Below are 20,030 nucleotides of genomic sequence, written 5' to 3'. Positions count from 1 at the left end.
CATTCACACAACGCTCACTCATTCTGAGCGTCAGCTACTGGTGAGGCTGTGTTCTAGAGTCTGAGGACAGAGGTCTCTGCTGTCATGAAGATTTCATCCTAGTGGGGTAGGGGATGGGAGGAAAGAGGAACTACCCTAAAACAAGCCAGGAAAACCCTGGAGGGTAACAAGTGTTTTGCAGTGAAATTCAGCAGGATGGTCTGATGGTTTCTTTTTCTCTGAGGGAGCAACATGCAAGCTGGACCTAAATGAGCGGAAGATACCAGCCATGAGAAAACCAAAGCAGAGGCCTTCCAAGGGGAAAGACAAGCAGGGCAAGAGCAGCCTAGAGAAGAGCCACGTGGGCAAGGAGAGAGCATGTGGACAAGATGGTGTGATGTGATGGGAGATGGGCAGAACCTGGTGTGAAGGACTTAAAGGGTCAGATTTGCTTTTCCCTAAGCCTGAGGGGGAAGTACTTGAGACTTTGAGATAAGAGAATAATGTGAAATTGATCTGCTTTTTTAAAAAAGATATATTTATTTATTAGAGAATGAGTGGGAGGGGCAGAGGAAGAGGGATAGAGAATCTCAAGCAGACTCTGTGCTGAGCTTGGAGCCTAGCATGGGGCTCGATCCCATGACCCTGAGATCAGGACCTCAGCAGAAACCAAGAGCTGGACCCTTAACCAACTATGCCACCCAGGTGCCCCTGATTTGTGGTTGTTCAAGTTTCCTCTGGCTGTTGTGTGGTGGGTGGATTGCCCTCAGTTTTGTGGTTGAGGGAGTAGTCCGGAATGAGAGATAGGGGAGGCCTGGACTAGGGGATTTGGAAAGAAGTGGTTAGATTCTGGCTGCTCTGAAGGGAAAATGCATAGGACTTATGAGGGAATGAGTTGGAAGGAAGGGGTTTGAGGCAAAGAACAAAATCAAGATGAGTTTCTAGATTGTTGGCTAGAGTAACAGAGTAGATGGTAGGTCTATTTCCCAAGGTGGGGAAGGCTTGGAGAGGAACAGCTTGTGCCAGAAAATCATGAGTTTGGTTTTGTTCATGTCAAGTTGGAGAGGCCTCTGTGATACCCATGTGGACTCTGGAATTCCCAAGGAAGGTTAGGCCCAGAGAAGCAGATTTAGGACCTGACATAAGGTCATGGGACTGGATGAAATTAACTGGTGGGAAGTGGCCCTGGGGTAGGTGTCTGAGATTCTGCAGATCCAGATGTGAACTGGGGAGCTGCAGGTCAGGTGACCAGGGATCGGACGAGGAAGGGACGAATGGCTTCACAGAAGTGAGATCACAGAGTTTCCAGCAGGGAAACTCTCAAGAATATTCCCCTTGAGAGTGATGCTGAGGTCAGTGCTTCCCTGGGTACAGGCCGTGGAGTTCAGGGGTCTGTGGTGAGGAGAGCGATGCGTGGCAGGTAAACAGCACATACCAGAAGAGACACAAGACAAAGGACAAAGACCCGTGATACCAGCCACATGGGGCTCTTGATTGCCCTTCTGGGAAATTTGGGGCTCTTGCTCATTGTGTGACATATGAGAACTCTCCGTTTTGATACCTCCCATTGCCAAATCAGGTTTATCTTTAGCGCAGCCTTATGTGAGCAGTAGGCCTTGTGTGACTTAATGACTTAGCTTTTGTCTTCCTTCAGCCCACAGCTTACGTGCACATATCTGTGTAGATGGTAAAGGCCTTTATGGTACCTATGACAGGAGGCTAGGCTTGGAGGAGGGCTAAGATGTGGGAGGCAGAATAAGCATGTGGAAGATGGGGAGGGAGCTAGAGACAAGCTGAGTTAGAGAGAAAATGAGCAGTGTATTTAACATGCTGGTGAAAAGTCTAGTACGTAGTCCAGTAACACGGGACACTCAGGTTTCACGTATGACTTGGGCCCTACCTACTTCTAACAAAGATTTGAAACCACGGACACATAGATGGATACACATCGTAGAACCACTTATTCATCCTACAAACGTGTATTGATTGCCAGGAATGACCCCACAGAAAAGGCTGGGCTACCACGATAGATGACCCATGACCTTCCCTCAGGGAAGACAGACAAGAAAACAGTTAACTGTAATACAATAACAGACAAGGGGAGAGAGGATTAATTCTGTCTGATTCAATTTCAACGGGGAGCTCCCAGAGGAGATGCTATTTGGCTGTAGAAGGATGAAAAGACGTCAATCAGGAAGAGAAGAGGAGCTAGCAGGGAAGCCAGTCCTGGGCAAAGGCCATGGCAGGAATCGCTCAGGAGCAATGTTGTGGTTATGAGGGAGTCATGGTTCCTGGGGAGCCCAGTGGTGGTAGGCGGTGGAAGGCAAATGTTCAGTGCTGAGGCTTGAGAGGGTGGCTGAGCCCAAGCTGAGCTTCATTTTTGCAGGCAGAGCAGTTCTGGGCTTTGGTTTCATTTCATTAAAGAATAAATTACCAGTCATCTGAAATGCCTTTTGGCTTAAAAATGCAAAGTTTTTCAATTTAAATTTTATTTAATGTAAAGTAATCTCTACAGCCAACATGGGGCTCGAACTCATGACCTCAAGATGAAGCAAGAGTTGAATGCTCCCTTGACTGAGCTGGTCAGGTGCCCCAAAATATAAAGTTGGTGGTTTGTTTATTTTTTTTTTAACTTTTTATTTTCAGTTGACTTAATTTTTCATAGAGCACATTTAGTTTCATAGTGAGGGGACGGAACAGAGATTTCCCATATGCCCCATCCCTGACCACACATACACATATGCTCCTAATCAGTGTTCACTGCCGGCCGCAGTGGCACTTTGGTTCCCGTGGGTGAGCCTACACTGACACAGGTTGGTCACTTGACATCCATAGTTTGTGTGAGGATTCACTCTTGGAGTTGTATGTTCTGTGAGTCTGCATGAAAGTACAGTGGCAGATAACCGTCAGGATGGTATACAGAGTATTTTCACTGCCCCATAATTCCCGTTCGCTGCCTATTCATCCCTTTTCTGCATTCCTTGGCAACCACTGATCTATTTACTGACTCCATCCATAGTTGGGCCTTCTCTACGTCATTTAGTTTGGATCACACCATATGTAGCCTTCTCAGATTAGCTTCTTTGACTTAGCCATATGCACTTAAGGTTCATCCACGTCTTTTTTCGGCTTAATAGCTAATTTCTTTGTAATCCTGAGTAATATTCCCTTGTCTGGTTGGAGCACAGTTTGCTTATCTGTTCCCCTACTGAAGGACATCTCGATTGCTCCCAAGTTTTGGCGGTGATGAACAAAGCTGCTCTAAACATCTACATGCAGGTGTTTGTGAGGATGTAAATTTTCAGCTCCTTTGGGTAGATTCCAAGGAGGGCGCCTGCTGGATGTTTCGTTTTGTAAGGATCATAGGCCTCTAAACAGAGAAATAACTGACCTTCATTAGGGAAAGCAAATTTGTAAACGGGCCTATCAGTTTTTCACCCTGCTCATATCTATCTAGTCTTGTTGCTCCCAATGCCGAGAGAAGATCAGTCCTTAGATGAACTGACAGCTCATCAAATAGAAATGCTGAACACCTATATTCTTCCTTCTCCCACACTGTGTTTTATTGCACACAAATACGCATGTGTGTACTATTATACACCTCTCGGTATCTTAAGCTAGCATGAAATTATGTAGATTTATTAGATTCGTCATGGTACTTTATGTGCTAGAGAAAATATTTCTTGAGGTTTGTGTATGTAAGAGCATGAAAAAAAATACGCTTTCTAATGGGTGTATTTTAGATCAGAGGTTTTTAAAAGTCAAATGTGTGTATATGGCTTCTGTAAAAGAAAAAACAGGAGAGCTTTGTTTTAGGAATATCTTCTGTGTCTTGTAGGTGACTTTTTTTTTTTTTTTTTTTTTTTTTTTGCTTTCTAACATGAATTTGTAAATGAAAAATGAGCCCCTTTTGCAGTGTTTTTGGTGTAACCTTCCTTCTTCCACACACAGCCCAGAGTGGATGCTGATGAATCATGTGCAATGGGGTTTTAGAATCAGAACGTTTCAGAAGAGCTGGGTGTCTGAGTGTCTGAAACGGCTTAGAACATAAACTGCTAAGAAGTAATTTCAGCACTCTTAAGGAAAATCCGGTTGCCTTTGTTATATATTCCTCATGTAACACAACTGTAATGAAAGATGTCTTTTCCTTTTTTTTTCTTTTTTTCCTGTCTCCCCATATGCATGAGAAGTTAATGGTTTAAGGAAAATACTCCAAGCCCAACAGATCATGTCAAATATTTGGTTTGGTAGGATTAATATTTCACTGCAAAGCGACAGTGGGAGCGGTGTCCTAGTTTTGGGGATGATTATGTAAAGTAATGAGCCTCATCTGTTAAAAAACTTAGAGAAGGAGAAAGCTATTTATCATGTGGACTACACTGGCTGTACTTAGAGGACACTGAAGTAGGTATTAAATACTTATGGTGGGGTTACATTTAATTAAAATTGTTCTTTTTGTGATGTTAAGGTTAATAATTATGACACTGTGCAAATGTCTAATATTTATTTTTTTAAAAAAGTCTCAGTGGTTTGTTATTCTGTATCTTACTCCCCACTGGCTTAAAATTGGCTTTTCACTTTACCATCCTCTGAATTATTTCCATTACAACACATCTCAAGAATTATACTTGGCTGGGACAGTTGTAATTTTGTATCTCAGCCACTAGAGGGAAGTGACTCTATTATTTGTTCTGGGGAGAGGTCTTTAATCTCTGTGATTCTGTTCCCCTTCATTGACCCTTAACCCAGATGGGGTTATCCTTACCATTGGGACCACCCCTGCCCCTATTCCTAAGAAGAAACTGTGGGAAGGAAAAGAAAGAACTAAGGACAATGATCTAGAGAACTTGGTTTGTCTTGATGTCTCCCCAAAATATGGGGTCTGTTCATTTCTTCAAGACAGCTCCCTGTGGATGAGCAGCTTTGCTGGGGAAAATGAGGGGTTCTTTCAGATGCACTTCATCTGCTGGCTGTGAAGTAACAGTACCTTGATTAATACTTTTAAAATGCCAGGCAGTGCTCTCAGCATTAAAAACAACGAGCATAATCCTAGCAACAGTCATATGAGGTAAGTATAATTCTAATTTTGCAGAATCAGACACTAAGGCACTTAGAGGTTGAATAACTTACCCAACATCCCATAACTACTAAGTACTGATGCTGTGATCACAAGCCGGGCAATGGCTCCAGTCCATGTCGTCAGCCGCTCTGTGGCACTGCCACCCCATATACACCCCACGTTCTGTGCATAAGGGGACATTCATGGAACTATGACCAATTTGAGTCTGCAAAGGGAAAGATATTTTGGTTCAAAACAAAAAGAAAGCCACAAAAGCAAAATTTTTACCATATTTTGTAGCATTATCCATGAAAACATATATTATTTTTACATTTTAACCTACCGGGAATCAGGTTGTTGGCTCACAGCTTTCTTAGAGGAAACAAGGTATTTGTCTGAAAACATAACATCAACTCTGTTAACCATTAAATTTAACAATCACAAAAATGAAACTTTTGGAGACAGTTTCTATTTTAGATCTTTTCATCTCATAAGAATTCCCAAGTATGTGTGATGATTGCTTAGAAATGCAGCAAACAGAAAATACTCACACCATGTTTCACAGGAGAAAAGGCTTAATGTGAGATGCAGAAATGTTTGACACTATGTCAGATGGGGCTTGGAAAGGTAAGATCCCTAGAACCTTGACATTTAAAAATTGTTCCTGAATTTTGCCTCTTTTCAATTCTCAGAAGCACCTTTAAACCATCTCTGTCTTTCCTCACACTTTTCTTGTGCATCATTTGCTTGGGGCTATTTATTTTTCTGTAAGGAAGCCAGTTATTTTTATTAAAAAAAAAATTTTGTAACAGTAAGAACATTTGGGGAGAAAATTTGTCTTCAGAGTGATTTTGTCCAGTCCTTGATAAGTTAAAGTTCTCACTGTCCCATAGAAGTATGTGGTGACCCAGAATTATTCAAGCAAATTGAGCCGAGTCTGTGGTATTTGGAAATGGAGGCACAGCAGCAATTCCATGTATGGGTCTAGCCAAAAGCTATATTGACACACAAGGTGTAGCTGTGTGAAAAATGTTATTTTATATGGTAAATTGTTACTGTTTTCCCCCACTGACATTTTGAAGCCAACTCTTCTGAGGAAAGAAATGTAGTTGCAGATAAATAACAACATGCAATTAAATAAATATTCACACTAGGCAAAGTTGTTTCAACCAAGGAAGAAGGAAATACTTTTTCTAGAATAAGTAAAACATGATCAATATTTTCTGTTGTAACAGGAAAGAATTTTTAGACTATCTTAAATCCCTTTTTAAAATGATACTTGGGGGTGCCTGGGTGGTTCAGGGGGTTAAGCCTCTGCCTTCGGCTCAGGTCATGATCTCAGGGTCTTGGGATTGAGCCCTGCATCAGGCTCTCTGCTCAGCAGGTAGCCTGCTTCCCTTCCTCTCTCTGCCTGCCTCTTTGCCTACTTGTGACCTCTGTCAAATAAATAAATAAAATATTTTTTAAAAATTTAAAAAATTAAAAAATAAAATGATACTTGTATCCCATGTCCCATTTCCATTAATATTTTTTTTTATCAATAGTCAATCACAGAATAGTCAAAGACTACACACACACACACACACACACACACACACACTGAGAATTTTGCTTTTGTAGCTTTATTCTAGATCTCTCCCTTAGGACTTTTTTTTTTTCCTCTCCAGCAAGCCTCCAGCTTTTATAGGGAGATATAGAAGAAGTGAAATTCAGACTTCAGGTTTTCCAGGTGTTGATAGCTCCAGGGAAGCTTCACTGTGACAGGAAGTTAAAATAATTACATAAGGTGTAATTTATAGATTATCAGGAGATTTCTCTTACTCATGTTTTGCTCATTCTTAACAAAGAAATTGATACAAATTTTTATATGGCCCTGGAAACTCAATTAGTTGTTCCGAAATCAGAAATAAACTTTTATTAGAAGTGTATTCTATTTATGAAGTCAGTTTTCATACCCAAATTTAAAGAGCCATATGACCACAACTATTCTCTATTACTTCATCTCTCACTTCATGATAAATTTATCTGGTCATATTAGTCTCTGAGATTGTTTGTTGTTGTTGTTTTTAATTACTTAACTGGTCTTGGAAACTTATAGGTAGAAATCGATTCTAGAGTTTCCTGGAATCTGACATGTAGATTAGTTGTAATTTCATTGGGGAAACATGTTATTTATTTATTTATTTTTTATTTACTGGAATTTTTTAGGAGTATAGCATGTTATGATTTAGTCATTGCCTCCTGAAATGCTGGTTCTTTTTTTTTTTTTTAAGATTTTATTTATTTATTTCACAGAGAGAGATCACAAGTAGGCAGAGAGGCAGGCAGAGAGAGAGAGGAGGAAGCAGGCTCCCTGCTGAGCAGAGAGCCCGATGCGGGACTCGATCCCGGGACCCCGAGATCATGACCTGAGCCACCCAGGTGCCCCTGAAATGCTGGTTCTTTGGATGAAAAATAAAAATAAGGGGCACCTGGGTGGCTCAGTGGGTTAAAGCCTCTGCCTTTGGCTCAGGTCATGACCGCAGGTTCCTGGGATCAAGCCCCACATGGGGTTCTCTGCTAAGCGGGGAGCCTGCCTCCCCCCTCTCTTTGCCTGCCTCTCTGCCTACTTGTGATCTCTCTGTAAAATAAACAAACAAAATCTTCAAAAAAAAAAAAAAAGAAAAAGAAAAAGAAGCATGGTTTGAAATTGTGTCAGTGAAAGATTCTAAGACATGACTCTGAAATACAGGACCTTAAATTCCAACTCTACTCAAAGAAGCAGTTATGCCCTAATTTACTCCTAAGTAGTAAGCTGGGTAGAAGAGGTATGTTACAGATTCTAGGCATGACATTTTTCCCACACTTAGTGTGCATCTATGAAAGATGGCTGTCTGGGTTTCTAGACATGCTCTGGTCTGTTCATTTGTTTATTGCACCTGTTCTTTTGTTTGCTTCCCTTAGAAGCAGCTCATTGAAAAAAAAATTTCGTAATTTATATCATGACTTATATTTATGAAACACTACAAAGACTTCTTTTCCCCTTACCCTCCAAAATTGTCTTTGTTTGTATACCTACATTAACGGATGGGCTTAACCCATAGACCATATGTTGACTGATGGATATTAGATCCAGCCAGAACTTCCATTGCCTGTTTTATGTTTTGTAAGCACCCCCTAAAATGTTCTTTGTAATTTGGGAGACCAGAGCTCTGCAGTCATGTAAGTTAAACGCAGTAGGCTTTGCTCCCCATTAAAGCTGACAATAACAAATAATGTGTTGTTTTTAGGTGTCCTGCAGATACCTGGCAGCTCACTGAAGCAAACCTCTTCCCATTTCTGGGACAGAATCACTGAATCAATTTTTCTGAGCCATGAACTCCACAGTAATGTTTTTAAAGCCATGGTACTAGGCACTAACAAAGGGTAAATAAAAGAAATGATTCTTTTGAAGGCGAGAGAAAGGGCTTTGATGTTGTCACCATGCCATCCAAAATGCTCATTAATGATTATGTTTATCTTTGAGCCCCCCAGCAGTTTATTGTCCACTATTTTTAAACAAGTGAAGTTGTCCCTCCCTGAGTGTCCACCAGAGACAGCCTGGGCCCTACTACCTTTTCTGTGTGTTTTCCATCAAGCAGTGTTGTTTGCAGGGAGCTGGAAGATGAGTTCGCATGAAAGCAGTATGATGTGATAATGAAGCAAGTTACCTACAGACCAGGAACTACTGTTAACACATATGATGTGCTTTGATATATATTAAAACACAAATAACAGAAATGAAAGAGTAAAATAAATCACTTAGGATGAATTCTTTCCAGTTTCCCATGATACATACAAATCCTTTCAAGTATGCATATGTGCTTTGTGAGATGGGAATCATACCATAGTAAGGCTACTTCTGAAATACTTTTTTCCATGTAATGTATTATTATTTTATTATATAATTTGTGATGATCATTTCTGGTGGCTGCATAATTAGTAAGTAAGCCATCAACCTTTGTCATGTGTGTGAAAAGTCATACAGTAGTATCCGCATCAGGGCCTGATAACCCTCTCACTGCAGGGTTTTACAGCTTCACTTCTATTTGTCTCTAGTGAAGAGGGGTGGGGAGTTGACTTAGTGGCCATTGCTCTCGCGAGCCCATCTCCAGATTCAGATTGACGTCACTCACTAAACACGCTCCTACAGTCATGAGTGGACTCTGCCCTCCTCCTCATACCTTTCTCTAAAACTTTTAATTCCCTTTCGTATATAAACCCTGCCAGATAGTAAGATCTTCAACATTATCAATAAAAATGTTAATTTGTAGGGACACCTGGGTGGTTCAGTTGGTTCAGCATCCAACTCTTGATTATTGGCTCAGGCTGTGATCTCAGGGTCATAGGATCAAGCCCTGGGTCAGGCTGCTCCCTGAGTGTGGTGCTTGCTTGGGATCCTCTCTGTCCCTCTCCTTCCGCCCCTCCCCCATGCTGTCCCTAAAAAAAAAAAAACAAAAAAAAAAACAAAAAAAGATTAATTCTTAGACCCCTAGATGGGATTGGTTGACTGTGGTATACAAGCAAGATCAAGATGTAGAAATGGGCATTTGCCAAAGAGGAGGAGAGGTGCTAGGAGAAGAAACAGATCAGCTGTGTCCGTTCCTCCTGAATGGCTGGGAGAGTTTTGCTGAAGAGGTTGACATACCAGAGCTCAGAGCCTGGGACTCTGAGGTGGTGGCCAACAGGTTGCAGACCTTGAACACTCTGGCCTTGGTACTCAAAATTGTCATCTGTTCACTGCAGTGGGCGAGGAGGGTGTGCGGAGGCAGGGGCACACATGTTGATCCTGTCCCCAGGAGGGTTGAGTTTCCAGCCTTGGAAAAATGTCACTCTGCATGTTTAGTTATCTTTTCAGAGGCAGCAGGGTAACACTTGACTTAAGCCATACTTGTGATGGATTATAAAAGCTAATAGTGTTTTTTTGGTTCATTTCTTAATGAGCCATTAAAATCTGCCTAAAAGTCAGTCTTAAATTTTCATTGTTCTTTTTATTAATAATCATGAAGGTTGTCCTTAATGACAGTGCTTTAAAAGAAAAGCCATCCAACCAATTGACAAAAGGCAACATGGTTTTGGAAGCATCCCCCTAGGGCTTCTAAGTAGAATTTAGAAAAATAGAAAAAATAACAGGTGTGTGTGTGTGTGTGTGTGTGTGTGTGTGTTTTAAATCTTACAGTATCCATGAAGTCTGCTGGGTATCTCTGATGTACTTAGAGACCTACACAGATGAATAGAAACTATCCTTGTACTCAGAGTGCTTAAAGCCTTGTGGAGAATTGGACCTGTAGACAACTGTGCTCTAGGAAAATGCTCTAAAAGAGGCATGTATATGTATAAAGTTCATTCGAGATCCAGAAGGGAAACCTCTTATGTCTTCAAGAGAAGGTCAGACTGACTTAGCTGGGGAGGTGACCTTTCAGCAGAAGTTTTCCAGGCAGAGGAGATGGAAATTCTAGGAACTGGGAACAGTATGTGCAAAGGCAATGAGGCAGTGAGGTATGGAGCAGCTCCTGTGTCTAGGGAGCTGAAAGTAATTCACTTTTTCTGACAAGTACATAGTTTTTTATTATTGGAGCATAAACCACAAAGGGACATGTGTCAAAGTATGAGGCAAAAGCAGTAAGGCTCTGTATTTATAAAGTATTCCATTTAAAGAGGTTTTGTTTTTTCCTACGAAGAACCTCTCAAACTCTAATGTGCAGAAGACCCCCACCCCCCTGGCCACTTAGGTGGAATGCAGATTCCTGGGCTTCATGCCCAGAAATCCTCAGTCCGTGGGTGTGGAGAAGCCTCCGCAAATCTGCACGCCAGCAATTCAGTGATGGTGGGACAGAAACAGTTCTTGAAGGAATATTGCTAGAACAGTGCGGGAACCACTGAATTTTCTTTCAGGGGAGAGAGGGAGGGTCAAACGCCGTGCACACATTAGCGCCAGTGGTTTTGGAGGAACAGTTTGGAGTGGGGAGCAGGAGGACATTTTATGAATCCCAGCAAGAGATAATGGAGGCCTTGACCAGACAGCCCCATACAACGTGAAAATCTGTGTTGTTGTTGTTTTTTTAACTTTATGGATGGTGAGAACTTCATTGACTTTTCTCTCAATTTCTTATGTTCCCAACTAGTGTATTTTTCTTACATTTAAGTCAGTTTTTTTCTACTCTCTTGAGTTTTCTATTTCTGCGGTGTATGTGTCATCTGGTCTGGCCTTGACTTCCTTTTGTCATTGGTGTATTAGCATTCTTTATAATTCTGCATGTGCTTCATGAGCTGAAAGCCACCTGTGGAGATCACTCATCTATCACCCAACTGCCCCTATATTGGATGACATGATTGACTGTTGCTATAGCTCTTAAACCTGGAATAATTTCTTTTTGAAAGTTTTTTTTTGGTAACTGTTAACTTTAATATTGGTATCTTCTGTGATGTGTCTTACAATACCTTGGTTCAAAGAATGTTTCTTTGGTTGGTACCAGAAACTTGGTCTGTGCCTTTCAGTCCTCATAATCCAGCTAAGTAAAAACAGTAAAATCTAAATTATCTAGCAACATGGGAAATAACAAGTTTGTGTTTGCTGGGGAGAGGGGAGAGGTAATCCCAAATTATAGATAATATAATATTTTGAAGTTAAGAACATCTTTTTTTTACTGCATACTAGTTGGCCAATATTAAAATGGAGCTTGCTTTATCAAAAGTAAATGATTTGGGGGGTGCCTGGGTGGCTCAGGCAGTTAAGCGTCTGCCTTCAGCTCAGGTCATGATCCCAGGGTCCTGGGCTGAAGCTCTCCATTGGGCTCCCTGTTCAGTGAAGAACTGCTTCTCCCTCTGCCCATCTTCCCCACCCCCCTACTTGTACTCTCTCTGTCTCTTTCAAATAAATAAAATCTTTTTAAAAAAAGTAAATGTTCTGAGCAATGAAAGAAGAAAGTCTTCATGTACAGCACAATGAAATAATTCTGGAATTCAGAATTGGTCACATAAAATGCACAGCCTGACCAGTCTGCAAATAACAACATATATATTCAACCCAAAACACAGCCGTGTATGGATTTATAACCCAGTCAGTTTTGAAAATACCCATTTGCCCAGTTGCCATAGACAGGTAAGGATTTATGTGTAGAAGCAGTTATTTTTCATTTTTATATTCTGAAATTCCCGGGAGTAGGAAAGACTTCATTTTTAAAGCAATGTTAGTATTTCTAAGGTTTTTAGAGCTTTTACATTTGCATTTTATTTTGTCAAAAGATGCTAATCCAGTTTTATGAAAATGTCTAGTAAAGGCACATCATTTAAAGTTTGTAAACTTCACAGTAATTTAAAATTCGCAGGAACATGAAATTTCAGGTCATGGTAAAATGACTGTCAGATACATGGCTTCTGGGATTGGAGGTTTTTTTTTTTTTCCTAATTAAAAATAATAGGATTCGCTGTAAAAAAGAATACACACACACACACACACACACACACACACACACACACGTATGTACAAAGGAATAAAATCAACCATAACTCCACACTTACAGATGGCCATGAAAAATACTTTGTTTAGTTCACTTTTTTGTTCATATACTTTCATGTCTATTATAAACAAGTTATATCCTAACTGCTCCATTTTGTTTTTAAACACATTTCAGGAGCGTTTCCCATTATGCATACTTTACAAACGTGGTCTTGGTTTCCTATGGCTACTGCAACAAATTATGACAAGCTATAATGGTTTCAAACAACATATATTTATTCTCCTAGAGTTCTAATGGCCAGAAGTCTGAAATCAGTCTTACTGGGCTAAAATCAAGGTGTCTGCAGGGCTGAGCTCCCTCCAGAAACAGTAAGGTAGAATATGTTTTCTGGAATTTCCCAGCTTCTTTCATGAGCTGAATTCCGCGCATTCCTTTCATTCCTTCGTCCATCATCATCAAAGCCAGCAGCCTAGCATCGTGCTTGTGTCACTGTGCCTTCTTATACAGTTGAATCTCCCTCTGTGTCCCTCTTATGAAGACACTACATTTAGGGCCCACCTTCATAATTTATGAAAATCTCTCCATTTCAAGACCCTTAATTTAATCACATCTTCAAAATTCCTCTTGACATATTAAGTAACATATCACAGGCTCCGGGGATTAGAATCTGGATATCACTGGAATCTATTATTCTGTTCTTATTGGTTTCATAGTATTTTATTTTATGGCTCTTTTGGTATTTATTAGCATTTGCCCTAATAAAGTTACATTTGTTAACATGTTGTACCATTAGTTTTTGTCACCCATGCTGTGCTTATATAAGGAATTCTGAGATTAATTTCCATATGCATAAATGTTTATGTATGCAGTTGGTTGTATTTGTGTAAGTTCCAAGATGTCAGTTATGGTTAAAATGTCTATTTGTATGTGTGTATTATATGTATACATATGTAGCAGACATGTACATTTATGTGTGTGTGTCTGTGTATAGGTGATATATGTGTCGGGTGTGTGTGTGTGTGTGTGTGTGTGTGCATGTGTGTGTGTTTTTGTTCTCCAAATAGCTTTCCCAGTAGTTAGTAGAGAGAACTTACGTTTTCATGCTCTCACACCACTGATGGTCTTTTTTTTTTCAACTTTGCCACTTAAACAGGTAAAAATATTTAATTGATACTTTGACTGCATTTCTACAAGAATAGTTAGACTGAACACTTTTCATTCTAAACATTAATTATTCTGTGAATTAGTGTTTCTTTAAAAATCTTTGTTGGGGGGCACCTGGGTGGCTCAGTGGGTTAAAGCCTCTGCCTTTGGCTTGGGTCATGATCTCAAGGTCCTGGGATCGAGCCCCACATCAGGCTCTCGGCTTGGTGGGGAGTCTGCTTCCTCCTCTCTCTCTGCCTGCCTCTCTGCCTACTTGTGATCTCTGTCTGTCAAATAAATAAATAAAATCTTAAAAAATAAATAAATAAAAATCTTTGTTGGTAATGAAAATGACCTAACTTACTAGAGGCTTGCCTGAGAACTCCTTAGCTAAAATATTTTGTGTCTTCCCTAAAATAATAGTCTCTGATTTGTGGAATAATGTAAATCAACTTGCTTAATTGACTGAAATTCTTACTGTTAGCAGAAGCACATTGTTTTTAACCTCAGTCTATATATACTCCCTATGTGGTACTTAGATGGAAACCTTACCTCTTATTTTAGTGGCACAATTTTCCTTAACTTTAGATGTCTGACCTGGAAAAATATTCAAGAAAAGGAGAACTGATAAATTAACTTTAATCTTACATTACAGACAGGTCTTCGTGTCGGCTACCAAAGGCTAAATATAACTACCCTGACCCACTTAAACCAAATTGACACTTGTGATAATTGCACTGTAATTCATGCTCAGGAACCGCAGAAGAAATGATGAACCTTAGACCCAGGCTTCTGGATCAAGAAACTTCATGTCCTTGAAGTTAATTCCAGATTGAGAGACTAATGCAATGATTACGATCTGGGGGTCACTGTTACAAGCAAAAAGCAGTTAGTATTTCATATAAACGAATTATATGCATGTATATGTGTACATACATAAAACTATTTATGCGCAGTCTCTATTTTCTGAGATTTTGAAATCTGCTAATAGGTACAGCAATGGAGTCATGAAATTTAGGAGGACTAGATCAAAAAAAGCTTTTTAAAACAAACTGAGTCTCCAAAATGTACAAATGTACAAAATTTAATGTACAAACTGAGTCTCCAAAATGTCAGGATTTTATACCTGACTTTGCTGTCAAGTATCATTTTAACCCTGAGCAAATCTTTTTTCCTTTCCTCCCTTTTCTCAACATTCATCCAAATGGTTGTATTGAGGATTGAAAGATGAAGAGGAAAGAGCCCTTCCCTCAAGGGGCTCTTATTCTGATGGGGATTGAGCTGCAAACAGGTTTGGATTTTGATACTGTGGGAGAACATTTTCCCTACAGAAGTTCTCAGGAGCAGAGGCCAGTAGAGGGATACTCAACAGCAGGGATAGGGAACCTCAAAGGAAGGCTGCCTAGAACAAGTGGCAAGAAGTTCGGTCTTAAAGACAGGAGTTAGCCTTCCCATTTGTGAAATGAGGAGTCTGATCTCCAAGCCATGTTCTCCGCTCCCAAATTGGGTTGCTTAGCTCTGTTAGAACTATGACTCTGTGTCACTTACTGGCGGATCTTGTAGACAGCTGGTTTAGAATGGAGTGACACAGTCATCTCTGGTTCCCTGTCATCTCCTATAGGATGACCCTTGCAGCAGCCCCATAAGGGTGATAGACCTTTTCTGTCCACTTCCTGTCACAGGGGTAGAGCTCTGTCAGCCTGACTGTGCAGCTTCTCCCAGGACCTTCGCTTGCTGGTAAGGCAGAGGGCAGAGAGATAGGGTGACGTGCTTGTAAACAGTGATCGTGCAACCCAGCCCGGTCCTGTATGCTGGACTGTTGTCACGCATGTTCTACTCCACTTTTCTGTCCTACCCATCAAGGAGTCACCAGTGTGGGGGATAAGTACTCCATGGTCTGTATTCATCTGTTCTCTCCTCTTGGGTTTTTTTTTAAAGTCACTGGTTATTTGCTACATTTCTGAGCCAATGATTCTCCTAGAGTCCAAGAAGTACCTGAGGACAATGTTATGTTCTCTTCCCATTCTAGTTAGTCTCCACCCTGCCCTTTGCGCTCTCGGGTCTTATCCTTAAGCCAGCCCTTGGAATCTCGCAGTTCTGCTCAACCTGTTAAGAAATAGAAATCAGTCTAATTGTGTTTCTGTTTTATCTTCTCACTCTATAAACATGAATCTGCCTTGTGATATTGTTTAATATTTTTTCATATTCCAAGGATGATGTAACCTCCTTATTATCCATCTCCTGTTACTGGGCATTCACATTTCTCCCTACATGATAATTTTCATTTATCTCTTTTATCTTCTTTCATAGTTTAGTAATGTGAGCAAAAAAAACCAGTTTAATAACACTAGTAGAGTTTTCTTTCAATCTATTCCACTTTGATGCAACTTTCTTCACATCTCTAGCTCAGCCTTTAAGCTTTATTTCTTAATATGTGCTATGATTACAAGGATGGCTTATTGAGGTCAGTCAGTTTGCTGCTCACACTTCTGCCCTTCAGTTTGCAAGGCAGCATTTAGAAGGTGAACAAGGCAGACCTGTACATATGGACAGTATTAGGGAAGTAGTCACTTCAAGGTGCTCTAAAAACGGGGTTGGATGAAAATCAGAGTTAGTTTATAGCACAATCCCCAGAGGAGGCCAAGATTAGGTAGAATATATTAGGAACTCGGTATCAACACCACTTTTCTTGGTGTCCTCTCCTTGGAATGGCCTTGTAGCCAGAGTGTCAGTGCAGGGAGCTGACGGATTCCCGGGCTGCACACCTGCGTTAGAGAGCTTAGTCTCCCACGGTGTTGAAGTTCAAGGAAGGCTCCAGGGATTATTATCTGCTGTTCTGTGGAGGATGGGAGGAAACCCTATTGAGTGGGCATGGGGCAGAGGGTACCAAGTGGATAGGAGAATTCAAGTAAGTGAAAGAACATGGGACTTCTTTGTATATAGGAGGGAGGTGAACAATGAAGAATTTGACCCATTCTTAACTACTCATTTCATTCTAAGCCAGCATTTCAGTATCGTGAGAAGCTTATTTTTCTTTGTCATTCACCTTTCTTATAAAAACAATGGCTCATAATATCATCTGATTAAATGAGTGAGCATTCCGGATCACAAAGCTTGTCCATTACTGTGTAGGCTCAGTTATTGTGCAATAAGTAGAAAATCTTGAATATCTGTATATTGACTTAGACCAGTTATAGTCTTAAGAATTTCCATTAATTTCAATTTCCTCTTAGTTTAGTAGCCAGTTTCACTGTATTTGCAACCAAACTATAGCTGTAGCCCATATAATTATTTCTCTGTAGGAAAATGTCAGTAGTTCTGAAAATTTTAATTCTTGTGTTTGCTAACTGCATTAGCTTCTGAATCATAGGTTCCCAAATCAAGTCAAACAGGTTAGAAGACAAGTTACACTTGAGTGTCACACCTACTCTTATCTTAAATGAATGTGGGAATGTATCAGCCACTTTCACTGTGTTAAGTAGTTCGTTTCTGGCCCCTCATGTACTTTACCTATTTTTATTTTTTTCATTTTGGATACAACCCCAATTTTCCCAAGCCACCTAAGTGCAAAACACATGTTTAAGTATATGTAGTTTAAAAAAAAAAATGTGTTTTTACCCATCCCTTTGAAAATCTGCAGGATGGATTACCCAGTATGTACAGAGTGGAGGCTGTAATGACATCTGCTCCCAGACCAGGATATGTATCATTCAATCAAAAGAAGAAAAAATGTTTTATGTACTCATTTACCCATTTTAGTTATCATTGTTAATGGGTATTGCCCCAATAAAAGGGCTTTTCCAGAAGAAACAGAATATAGGATTTGGGAGCTAGAGTCATTAGTTCTTGGAACCATCCAGAACTTGAATTCTTTGCACTGCATCTCCTTCAAGTTACCTCTACCCAGACACTTTTATAGGACATCCTCTCTTGGCCTATCAGCCCTTTTCATCTTTGGATCCGAAGGCTCTTCCACATAATAGTTATTTCAGTATTCAAAGACCACTGTCAAGCTTCCCAAATTTTCTCTTTCTGCACTTGGAACACAGTTTCTTCACCATGTGATGCAGATAGCACACTTTCATGTCTCCTTTCACCTTCTGAGTGTCCTTCTCGGGGAGGTCTCTACGATGTAATTTTCCTTCTTAAACTCGAGTACCTATTAACTCGGCACACAAAATTCCCTGGGCTTACCTTTGGGGATGCAGGTATTGGGCGGGATACAGAGAGGGTTTCTCTTAGTTTTGGTTGCGACGTGAGGAATTACAGGACTTTTGTTTTCAGTTACAGAGTGTAGATAAAAATTAGTCAATGGGAGAAATTCTTTAGAAATTAAAACTATGTTCATGGGATTCATAAGAAGTTAAGATTCTTTGACAAAAGTCAGTTGACCTGCTAAGACCGATAATTTTAGGGCAATTTGAGGGAAGCTCAAGTATCTGAAGCATCTCCATTCAAAAGTATTTACTCACTGCTTAGATAAATCGGGAACTGTCAGATCTTGGAAACAGAGAAATCAGTAAAACATGACCACAGCCTTGAGGAACTTACAGACTAGTAGGGAAGACAGCAGTAAACAGTTTGTTTACACCTCAGTGGAGGCATATTCTGGCCACCATGAAAGTAGAGGACATGGTGTGCAGTGTCCTCTGCTCTATTCCTACACCCCTCAGCATTGCATTCTTTTAACTTCTGTGTACTGCTGACATTATGTGCAGTGTGTTCTCAGCACTGCTTATAGGGGCTTATATATGTCATCTCACTTATGTATGTTGATCTCTTAAAAGTTTGTCCTATCATGTGCCCCCCCAAAATGGGGGAAATGGACAGAGATTAATTCATAGTTAAATATTGGATCCAGAATTCAGACCCAAGTTTTTTGCTCTTCACCAATGCTCTGTGCTCCCTTTCTCAGAGGGAGGCTTTATTTAAGGCAGTAGTGGTTCTCAGCCAGGGGGTGATTTTGCCCCCTAAGAAATACTTGGCAATGTCTGTAGACATATTTGATTGTCAAAACTGGCACCTAATGGGTAGAGGTCAGGCGTGCTGCTAAAGGTCCTCCAATGTACAAGACAACCCCCAGAACAAAGAATTAAGCACCCTCACATGTCCAAGGAATGAGGTTGACAAACAGCGCTGGAACATGGGTAGTACTGTCTTTCTGTCAGCCTTTAAAAAAATACCTTTTTAAGAACTTAAAAAAAGGGGGGGGGGTGGAGGAGAGATGGCTTAGTATGGAACAAAACATACTGAAAAGCAAGTTCCTTAGTGTCTGGTGAAGTATATTTTGTCACTTGTTAAATTGAGGAAAAATTGCCGCTTTTGTCTTAGTAGATACCAAGGATCCGAGGAGGCTCAGTGAGAATTTCAGGAGGTAATGTGTAATAAGGACTTGTAAAATAATGATGATTAGAAATCCCTAGAGTCCTTGGGGTGAAAATATTTAGGGAGTCCTAAGAATTAGATAGAGAGGATCTCAAAGTACACTTCTGTTCTTTGTTTACCCCTCCCTTTGTCAGCTGACCTCCCCTCCACTTTCTTATTTCTGTAAGCAAGTTTGTTTCCAGTATTTAGTAGGTGAACTAAACCATTTCTTATGAGTCTTTTTTTTTTTTTATTAAATTCTTGTGAAATTTAGTAGCTGTAATGCCAGATTTAAGGCAGCTAATTTAAATTCTAATTTTTTTTTTCCTTCATAGACTTTCACACAAGCATTTGTCAGTTTGGGAAGTTATTTGAATTCCATGCCTTTCTCCAAGATGAACGACAGAAACATGGATTCAACCTTGCCTTTCACTCCCTCAAGTCTGAACACACGTGGAAGGGAAATAATCGAGCATTTGTTAAATAAATGCCAAGTAGTGTCTTCGCAGGTAGTAGTAGCTCCCCATTCCCTGGCGGTGTCTGCCGTCCACGAAGCCAAACAGGTGTGCCTGTCGTAATTCATCAAATGAATGTAAACTCATAAATATAGTTGACTGAGGTTTTTGGGCGAGTGTGGCATCCCATCGGCGTGCTTTTCCTGCAAACGGCGTCCGGGTAAAGAGTAATTACTCACTTCCTAGGAGTGTTTTCGTGGTGATCCATTCTGCCATGAATCACAGACCAGCCTTCAGGTGTGCGCCACGCTCGCCTCCCCGGGTGCTGGCCGCGGCTGGATTTGTTTATTTATTTGGGGGGGAATGATCCATCTGGGGCCGCGAGCTGGGGGCGCGGGGTGCGGCGCGCGCGGGGCGGGGGCCGAGGATGCTGGGGTCGGGGCTGCTCCGGGGCTCGCGCACCGGAGCCCCCACCTCCTCCCCCCCCCCCCCCCCCGGCCCCCTTTCCCAGGAGGCCCCGCTCCCGGGGGAGTGTCTGCGGGGTGGGGAGCC

General features: G+C 40.8%; 1 protein-coding gene and 1 long non-coding RNA gene across 14 annotated transcripts in view; one reads left to right on the top strand and one right to left on the bottom strand.

The window, feature by feature from the left end:
- The window catches only part of MAST4 (microtubule associated serine/threonine kinase family member 4), a 548,711-nt gene that overhangs the window by 359,498 nt on the left and 169,183 nt on the right, over nucleotides 1-20,030 (top strand). The window lies entirely within an intron of this gene.
- On the bottom strand, nucleotides 2,592-19,950 carry LOC309860706. The gene is made up of 3 exons (XR_014309546.1): nucleotides 19,718-19,950; nucleotides 5,110-5,264; nucleotides 2,592-2,856 (listed from the first exon to the last, which is right to left on the bottom strand). It is a non-coding gene; the product is annotated as an uncharacterized lncRNA (long non-coding RNA).

Source organism: Mustela nivalis (genome assembly GCF_964662115.1).
Source record: "Mustela nivalis genome assembly, chromosome: 3".
In the NCBI taxonomy this organism is placed as follows: domain Eukaryota; kingdom Metazoa; phylum Chordata; class Mammalia; order Carnivora; family Mustelidae; genus Mustela; species Mustela nivalis.
This window is presented reverse-complemented; position numbering and strand designations above follow the sequence as displayed.